We start from the raw sequence: 10,230 nt of genomic DNA on the forward strand, positions 1-10,230 counted from the left end.
AACACTTCTCCTCCCTCCTCCCCATACTCTCTTTTCTTTTCCACTGACAACATAGAGAAACAATTCAGTCAGTTTGTCACCTCTAGAGTATTCTTTCTTCAGATCACTTAGGGAGATGAGTCTCTCCTGTCAGTCTATGGAGACTTCTCCACAAGAAAACAGTTCTCTTCTGACTTCAACTTCCACAAATACCAACATCCTGGGAAATCTCCAATCGCAAAGTCCCTCCCATCTTTTCACATCCTTCCCACAGCTGAATTTATGGGCCGTGTCAAACTTACGGGGTACTATTTTTAAGGATGAAACTGTTTGAGTAAATGTTCTCTTCATCTAAATTGGAGATCATCTCCATCTCATGGAAGAGAGGTCTTCTTCTTCTTCCCTGGGGGCAAAGGATCTTCTTCACTCCTCTCTCTCTCTCTGTTCAAAATTCTCTTGGGATCACAGCTACTTCAACACCTGCTTACTTCAGCACTGGTGCTTCTGCTCATGGCTGTGGTGAGAAGGCTTCATCTGCCCAAAATGCATTTCATGAGTTACACAGGAAAAAGTGTCTAATGTAGCAATTATATATTCTCCATAGCTTACAAGAGAATTTCAGTCCAAGAGTGAGGCATGTCCTCAATCCCTCCCATCTTGGAACTTCTATTTCACTGACCTTGGTGTCTTCATGTTGTTTTGTTTCTGTGTGTCTGTCACTTTTCTCTCACTCCAGAGAGAATGGAAGGTCTGCAAGCCTCATCTGTGCAGTGAAAGAGTTAATATTTTGCCCGAGGCCTGCAGAGGGCCATGAGATCCCAGCCGGGTCCGGCCGGAGCTGTTTGCTGGAGGATTCTCCGGCAGCCGCGCTGGAGGAGGCCGGGATCTCAGCAGCCAGGCCAGCGCTGCGGCACATCCGCGGGGCGATGGCTGCCCTGCCCTGCCCTGCCCGGCGGCTCCTGTGAGACTCAGCAGCAGCAGCAGCAGCATTGCAGCCCAGCCACGGGCCCGCTCTGGCCGTGCTGAGGGCAGGGGGACCCGGCTGTGCCGGGACGGGGCCCGGCGAGATGCCGAGAAGGGGCGCGGCCCCATGGCAGAGCCCCCCGGCCGGCCCGGCCCAGGCCCGCAGAGGGCAGAGCCGCCCGGCCGGCCTGGCGCCGGAGCTCAGGGCGAGGGAGAGAGAGCCCGGGCTCGCTCCCATGGAAATGTGTGTTCACACAGGGGCATCCGACCTTTGCATCGGTGTGACAGTGTGTCAATACTAAACATCAGCCACTGCTTGGTTTTTGTCTGCTCTAAAGGAAGTTGCTTGAAATAAGGTCCTTGCAATAACTGATTTGCATAACTGATTCATTTCTTCCTTGCAAAAGAAAAAATGCAAACTAGAACATTAGTTTATGTGGGTCTGTGCAAGTGCTAGCTTATAGAAATCTCTATGTAATATATTGCTGATTTACAGATGAATCCTGTGAAAAGCAAATTTGAGATGTCTTTCAAGAGATGCTTGCAAGCAACAGATTTGCAGTCTGTACTTTGACTAGGTCTGTAGAGATTTTTGGGAAGTGGGTAAATTGTGTTCTGCTGGTGAATCACAGGCATCCTTTACAGACCATGAGTGAGGCGTGACGCTGCTGGATCAACATCTACCTCAGATGTAATGGTCATTTAATGACTGGCATTTTGCAGCAGTTTTCCCTATGTCACATTAAAATATCTATGCAGGGGCTTGACATCTCGCCTGTAAGTCGAACAGAGTTAGTAGAAGAAACAACAATTGAAGAATTCCAAGTGTATCCATAGTAAGGAAGAAGATGTGGCCATTGGCATGGAAACTAGTTTCAAAAAATACTTGAAAGATTTTGGTAGTTTGACTACGTGCAAAAGTAATTGTGCATATGTGCCTTATTAATTTTCTGCAAAAATTTGACAAATATATTGACACTAATTGCTTTGCACCAATGAATATAATAAGCTATTGTGATGTAGTCAATGACTTAAGATCAGGCATTGTTACGAGCGTATAAAGTGGAGAACACTCAGAGTAAAGAGGAAAAGACACCACTGTTCTTCTGATCAACTGTGTGTGTGTGTGAATGTCACGTCTGACCTGATGGTGACAACTGCCCCACCTGGTTTTAACAGATGAAGATAGAATACATACCCTTGGTAACACCTGGCATTGGAACCCAAGACATTTGTTAATTTAAGATCTTTGCCTTGAGTGGTCGAAGGTGTGGAAGTTTGGACAACACCATTCCCAAATCACCTTGTTTTGGAGGGTTACAGAGGAATGCAGATGGGCTGCTCTAAGCTGTCAGCTGAAGCACCTCCCAGGACTGCCTGTAGATCTTGGTTTCAATTTGTCACTGAGCCAAGGAATATCGAGATCTTGGCAAGTGTTTTGTAAAACACATTTACAAGTGTTGGAGACAAGATATTTCAGCAGATTTGAAAGAGAAATTGTTTGCTTGTATCCCTATGGAAACTCTATTTTGTAGTTCTCTCAAAAATACTCTGATGCAACCAGTCTTTCTAGAGAGACACAGATGTTGATTCTTGTACAGATCTAGGGGAACTTTGAAGCCCAGTCTTTTTCCTGTTTCCTGTCATTAATATATTCAGCTAAGAGGGTAGAGGTGTGGCCAGCAATGACAAAAACTTTTTGTGCAAAAGGATAGAAAAATGACTGAGGGGGGAAGATATTTGGGAAGCGTCAAATGGACCTGTGAATGCCCATTTCTTCCTTGGATAGTATTTTAGAACTTTCTCTTTTTTTTTTTTTTTTTTTTTTTTTTTTTTTTTTCAATCTCTAATGGCAGTGTTTTGTAAAACTGTGCATTGCTCTGCAAGTAGATTTTATATTTTCACTTGTCACAGTTCCTGTCAGTCTAACACCAAGTAGCTGCCTTTCCTAATCATCTACCGAATCCTCAACACCCCATGGGTTTCTTTATATTTGTCTTCTATAGATTGTCTCATTATTTCTTTGGACACCCTAACTTGTTGGTTTTTTGTTAGCCACCACCCTTCACAACTATATCAGACATTCAAGGATTTTCCTAAGTGATTTTTTTCATTAGGGTGTTCTTTGACTGACTTGGAAAGGTTCACAACTTTGGATAGAACTGGCAACAAGATGCTTTGTCCTGCCACCTCTCTATCAGTTTTGTCTTCTACTAGGTTTCTGATGTTTCTGGATGTTTGTCTGTACTGGTGAGCTTTGCAGTGCATTATTGCCACTTTAGCAGGGAACTGGACACTCCCAAAAATTCCATACTTCCTTGGGGATCATGATTCTGTGTAGAAGGGTTGAGGAACATAGCAGGGTACAAGGTAGTAGCTGTCTTTATTACCACGTCTTTCATTCTAGGAGTACCACCTGTTACTTTACTGTTTTGCTCAGGGATAAGCAGTGACCTCCTTTTTGCTCTAAAACAGACATAAGCATGTGTGGCACAGAAACTGTCATTTTTTCCCATTCATTGTCAAGCCCATTCTAACAATAAGGACCATGGTGGCTGCTGCTCTGAGGTGAACTGGCCAACCCTCAAGTGCATAGTTTAGTTGTTTTTTGAGGAATATGCTCTTTTCCACTGGCTTCTTTCCTACATTCCCAGTCTGGAGTGTGGAGCTACTGTGCAAGGTGAAGGTGCTCATGGATGAACAGTGCAAAGAGTTCAGCCAAATCTGGCAACTCCAGAGCAGGGGTTGTCATCAATGTCTTTTTAAGATATCGAAAGGCTGTTGAACATTCCGTAGTCCAGTGAATTTCCTCCTTGGATTCCTTTGATGGCTCGTAGAAGTAACTTTCCAAAAGTCCATAAATGCCAATCCATAAGCAACACCATCCAGTTATTCCTAAAGAGACACATAGTTCTCTTATAGATCTGGGCTCTGATGTTTGACAAATTGCTTTCTTCCTTTCTATTCCACAAATTACCCTGCCCTTGTGAGTGTGGCAGCCAGGAGATGAGACATGGTCTGGAATGGACATGGTCTTTTACACAAAGACAAGGTTTTGTGATATGGAAAAGGAACTTTGGATGGTCATATTCAGCACATTTTCAATGACATGCTTTTATTCCCTCTCCCTGTAATGACTGAACAAGAGTTTTTTTGGTGCCAGCTGACTGAAATAAGGAGTAAGCTTGGGTATGGAGGAAATGGAAGTAAAACGATGAGAAGCTGACTATAAAACTTTTTCCAGATGTGTCAATAACTTCGATGGCCACCTGCAGTCAGCACAACTATCAGCCTGCAATTGTGTTCAGGGTCAGTGCTGGCTCTTCCATGTCAGCTCATCCTGCAGAGTCTGTGGGGGCTTGGGCATGCTGCTGGCTAGTATCCCTTTAGGAGACTGGGATGAGGAAAGGTCTTGGGGCTTTTGTCAAAGAGATGCTATTTGAGTGAGCATGTATGTGCTCAAAGCCTCACAGACTGACTGGCCCACGGCAGGATGGACCAGTGCTGGGAGGGCTGCCCCTTGCTGCCCTAGTGAGGGGTGTTAAGCTGCACCTTCATCCCGCAGACAGCCAAGTACAGCACTTTTGTGCAGAAACACTTAATTAGCCCTGGTTTGCACAGCTGCAGCACCTGGGGTGGCTGGAGCGTCCCTTTGTGCAGCTGGAAATGAGCTGAGTCAGTTGTGGAACTGGGCAGGGCATTCCCACCTGTGCCCATTGGGAATTCCCTCTGCCCTGGGTGTGTCCCATCCGGCTCCTCAGTGACATCACAGCCAGCCTGGAACATGGAACTCCCCATTTCCAAGGACACGTGGCCATTGTCCCCAGCACAGGCAGGACGGGTCAGACCCTTCCGCGGCTGCAGCGAGAGCGGAGGTGTCAGAGCGTGCAGCGAGCGCTGCTCCAGATCGGTTGGATCTTGCACACGGTGCTCAAGAGGCTGATCCACCCACTGAGTGGAGGTAAATATTTACAGTTCTGTGCAGAAATGGGGGGCTCAGTGGCAAATTCACAAAGCCAGCATCACAAATATCACAATGCTTTAGTATTTATACATTTTAGCCAGCAAAGCTCTTCATGTTCATTGACTGCAGGTTACCCTGTTCTGTTCATGATTAGTATTCTGTCTGCTGTAGGGTAACAATCTTCTCACTTCTCCTGCTAATTAGTCTGCATGCTCAGTCTCTTTGTCTTAGGGAGAGGTTTCTTGAGTTGGTGGCCATGGTCTGCCCCTGCTGGAATGACCTTTTACCCAGCCTGAGCTGATTCTGCACAGTTGCTGTGTTGTCTTTATTAGTTTGTGCCTTGTCTTGCCAAGTATCCTTGTGCCCATCAATTCTACATTCTTTGTGGCCTCCATCCAAGCTGCATTTGTCTTCCCAAGCCTTGCTAACCTTCCCTAGGTCTGAGGTCACTGAAGCCTACCAAGCCCTACACATTAATAAGGCAATTCAGCCAACAAGTGACCTGCCTTTCCAAGGCCTGGCCATCACTTAGAGCTTGTTGGCTGCTTGTTTCATGGAAAAAACTCTGTTTTTTGCTAATGAGACTTGACAGCCACAAACAAGAAGGAACACATTTTCCTAACAAATATTGTACATTTTCCAGGTTTTGCTGCAGGATCAGAGGCTGTGTGGCAGCGGGAGCAGCCGAGGCAGGGCGGGATGGCGGAGCTGCGGGCCTGGGCACGATCCACTGTGTCCCGCAGGGCCCCAACCCGCACTGCATCCCACAGAGCCCCCACGGCCGCTGCCATGCCCCTCAGGGGGACCCAGAGGGGCCAGCACCGAGAGGTGAGGGGCGGGTGTCGGGCTCTGGGGGTGACACTGGCTGGGGCTTGGCCATGGTGCTGGTGCCAGGTGCTGCTGACCCTGCGGGACCAGCTGGGCAGGGCTGGGCCCCACTGGTGCCCCACGGCCCCTTTGAGGCAGCCCCGGGGGAAGCGACTCCCAGGGATGACACTGAGCAGCTGCCAGGGGAAGTCGGAGCTTCCCCAGGCTGTGACATTCAGTCAATACATGAATACATTTCTGGCAATGGCTTTTGTCAAAATGCATGGATTTCTCCTTGTTCCATACTTATACCAGTGTCACCAAAATTGTAAGGAGAAATGAAACCCTGGAAGAGTAATTTTTTAGTATTAGGATTAGGCATTTTTTTATTCCCAGCTTTGGTGCATGGTGAAGAACTCCAGTCACATGCACACCACTTTCTAAACTTTTCCACTAACTGATACATTTTCAGAAAACACAGAAATTCCTGTTCATTGGTTCTCAAAGGAATCATTCTCTTTATCTATTACTTAGTATTCTATATTGTTTTGGATATTGATGTCTCTTCTCTCATGTTAATGTCTATGTTTTTCAGTCGGGTTTTTTTTTTTTTCCCCAGACAAGTTTTTTTGAGCTCTGAGGCTGAAATGTCTTTCTTAGTTTCTTCTTTGTCTTCTGGCCACCTCAACATATTCTTGTAGGGCTAGCAAGTCTGTATTCCAGGTGTCCAGCCTTTTACAGCCTCAGGCTTTGTTCCTTGAAGGTTATCAGTGTTAGCTCAGCAAAACAAAAAGTTTTGGGCATCTAACAATCCAGCTCTGGTAATAGATGGCCAAAAGACACCTAGCTACCTACTTTCAAAGGTGAAATATTACAAAGCTTAAGATGAATACACTGCTTATAATAAATGTACTGCTTATGATTAATTAAACAATTAATTCCAAAGTTAATTAAATTCATTTTTCAGGAGAAAACGTAGGCTAAACAAGCCATGAAAACCTGCATAAGTAATCCAAGCATGAACCCAAATTTTGTTACATCCGAGTAACCTGAGATAAACTGGTTCCACTTCAACTCTACACAAATAATTGCATCTAAAGCTGAGGAAAGAGAAAGGGGTTTGCCCCCTGTTAGAGTAAAAATTTTTTTTGCACTTGAAATTCTTGTTGGAGCTCACTCCAGCATGTATTTCCTTAGTACCAAATAAATCTCAGCCTCGGGTGCTGCCCTGACTTTGTGATCATTTTGGGAACCACTCTCACCTGGTTTGTCAGCTGAGCTCTGGCCAGTTCTATTGTACTCAGGCACTTGATTTCAAGGGAAGCCCAGGCCTATGAAATTCCAGCAATTGGGAAAGGATGACTTGCTGTTTGAACACTTGGCTGCATTGGAGGCTAAGCAACGGTCGCTGTCTCAGGGCAGCTTTGTAGCCAGCTGCTGTCAGAGGGAGAATTGTGTCAGAGCAGCTGTTTGTATTGATGGGACAGCAAAACTTTTTAAATAGAGCTGTTGTTTAAAATTAAATCCTGGTGAATCACCAGGAATTGAGTGTTGGCTGAAGGATTTACAGAACATTTCTTTTTTCCTTTTAGCCAAACACCACTGAGGCGTCGCAGATTGGAAGTGTGCAGGTTGTCAAATTGTATAACCCACTTGGAGGTAGGGTTGCTTTCCATATTTTGTTCAATGTCTGTAAAATGTTCAACTTGGTAATTCATTTTTGCAACATATTTTTGGGACAGGAGATATATTCAGAGATCTCAGCTGTAGGTGGTTTGCCCTCAGGTCAACCTTGCAATCTCTTGTCACTGCATTCAGCCATTGGCCTGTTTTCCTCTTGGAAAGCCTGCCAGTCCTTCCTTGTTCCCATACAGCTTGACTGGTTTGGAGTTTTGGGCACTGAGATCCAGGTTTGGACCACCCAATGCACTTAAGCTGCGTTTGCACCCAATGTGTTGGTTTTGCAACCGGACTTTGGAGTACGTAGGCACTGTGCTTATCCTTTAAACTTAATTGGAAATTGACAAGAAAATGACCTTGAGGAATTCCCATGTAGAAGTTCATAAAATCAAAATGGAATTTTGCTTAGTTTTGTCTTGGTCATTAATAATAACTGTTGCCATTAATAAATAATTCTTTTGGGTTCTTTTCAAGGAAAGTGAAAGAAAAGTAATGATGTCATCTTTCCCACGGATTCCATAACTGTCTGCAAAGCACAATGAGCTTAAGTGCCATTTGTTATTAATCTGTTCTGAGTGCTGTTTCCCCAGGGAGCCTGGCTCCAGGCTGACATGAGGTGGATATTCCCCTTGCAGGCACTCAGTGGTGCTGCTTGCAGCACTGAGCTGAACTAGGCACAGCAGCTGCCCTGAGAAAAACAGGCTCTCACCTGGCTGTGGCTGCAGTCCCCTGCCTCCAGGGACATCCCTGCCACTGGAAGTGCAGCTCTTGCTCTGCATTAGCTTAGTGCAGAGCATTTTAAGGCAGCAGCATCATGGCTTTTTGGAGAGACAAAATTAAATTCACAAATTTCTCGCTGGGGATGTTCTGTTTCACATGCGAATGATGATTTGTGTGATTGCTGGTGGTGGTTTACATAGATCCTAAGGGAATATTTTACATTCATTGATGGGGATTGAGAACTGGAAGTAGTGAGATAATTGTGGAACTTGGGCTGGCAAGTTTTGTTTTGGGTTGGCACTGAGAAATTCAGATCTGGTTGCTGGTAGGGTACAGGGTGCCCTTGCAACATGCTCCATGCAGTAGCACTTAGGGATTGGGCTTTGTGACAGAATCAGAGAATATGCTGAGCTGAAATGGATCCACAAGGATATGCAAGTCTACCTCCCTCCCCAGCAATCCCACCACATTCCTGTAGACCTTGCCCAAATGCTTCCCAAGCTATGGTGGACTTGGTGCAGTCTTGTGGGGAGACAGTCCCAATGCCTGACCACTCTCTTTGTGAAGGATTCTTTTCTAATTTTCAGGTTAATGCTTGGTTATGGTTTCAGGTAATATTTTTAGAAGTCATGCAGGTGTATGGTTTTAGGAGGTGTTTTGTTTGAATGCTGTGGGAACTTTCTATACATTGTATTTAACTTCTCAAAACATTAGTAGTGCCTTCATTCAACAACTGGCAAGCTTTCAGTGTCCTAAAGAATGTAACTGTGTGATGTTTGTGCAATTAGGTTTGCAGGCAAATATCAGAGAGGCATGGTCCAAGGAACAGGAAGTGGAGAAAGGCATTAACAATTTGACCTACATTGAAAGGCTGAAGGAACGTGCAAAGAAAGGTCAGTCTCTGTGTCTGATGGAAGGGACAAAGCACCCAGATTTCTCACCAACACTCATGAAGTCGCCATCAGCTACCAGGCATGAGCTCCTGGTTTCAGAACAGTGCCTGGTGTGCCACATCCCCTCCCTTGACCTGCTGGCCACACTTCTCCTGATGCAGCCCAGGACACGGTTGCCTTTCTGGGCTGCCAGCACATGTTGGCAGCTCATGCCCAGCCTCTAATCCACCAGAGCCCCCAAGCCCTCCCCACCTTCATCCCTGGCCTGCCTTGGTGCCCAGGGCATGTCCTAGACCCAAAGAGGCAGCACTTTGCATTTGTCCTTGTTAAATCCAATGAGGTTCCCAAGGGTCACTTCCCTAGATTCTTCATGTCCCTCTGGATGGCATCCCATGCCTCTGGTGCTGGCAAATTTGCTGAGAGTGCACTTAATCCCACTGTCCATGTCATTCTTGACATAGCTCAATGCTTGAGCTTACAAACTGGGAATATCATAGAAAGGCACCATGCATAAAAAGAGGTTTTTGTAAAAACCTCCCCTCCAGTGCCACTCCAGTACAAGATTTTTTAATGACTATTTCTTCCTAATGCTTTACTCTACGGATTCTTACTGATCCACAAAAGCTGAACAAATAGAGTTTAACAGTCCTTTTGAATCAACTCCCTTGTTTTGTCCCAAGTCCCATTTGACAATTCTTTTTCTGTTTTTCCGTTCCTGAAGTTAAAATACCAGAGCTCAGGAAAGCCCCACAGAGCACTGCAGATCTTGTGCCTGAGAGGAAGAGAACTATGCCCACGAACCCTGCAAAATTCTTCCCGAGACCTTGCAGTACCCTTTCTGAATGCCCAGTCAGAGACAGGGTGATTCATTTACTGGCTCTGAAGAATTACAAGAAGCCAGAGCTACTTGCCTGCTTGCAGAGAGAGGGAGTTGTGGAAAAGGACGAGGAATCCCTTGGAAAGATCCTTCAGGAGGTGAGATACTGGAGTTGCTGCTGGCAGTGCTAACTCTTAGCTGTCTTACTTCAGGGTTTCAATTAGAAACTCATGAGAGGCTTAGGAAATGCTCCTTGTTTAAATTTTACATTAACATTCCCCAGTTTCTCCCCAACTGAAAGCCCATGTTAGGAGAGAAAAAAAACCTTTAAAAGTTTTGAGGCATTGTTGTTGTTTTGTTGGAATAACTGTCAAAGATAAATCCTTTGTAATGTTGTGTTTCTTACG

This window comes from Erithacus rubecula, assembly GCF_903797595.1.
Source record: "Erithacus rubecula genome assembly, contig: scaffold_231_arrow_ctg1, whole genome shotgun sequence".
Taxonomy (NCBI): domain Eukaryota; kingdom Metazoa; phylum Chordata; class Aves; order Passeriformes; family Muscicapidae; genus Erithacus; species Erithacus rubecula.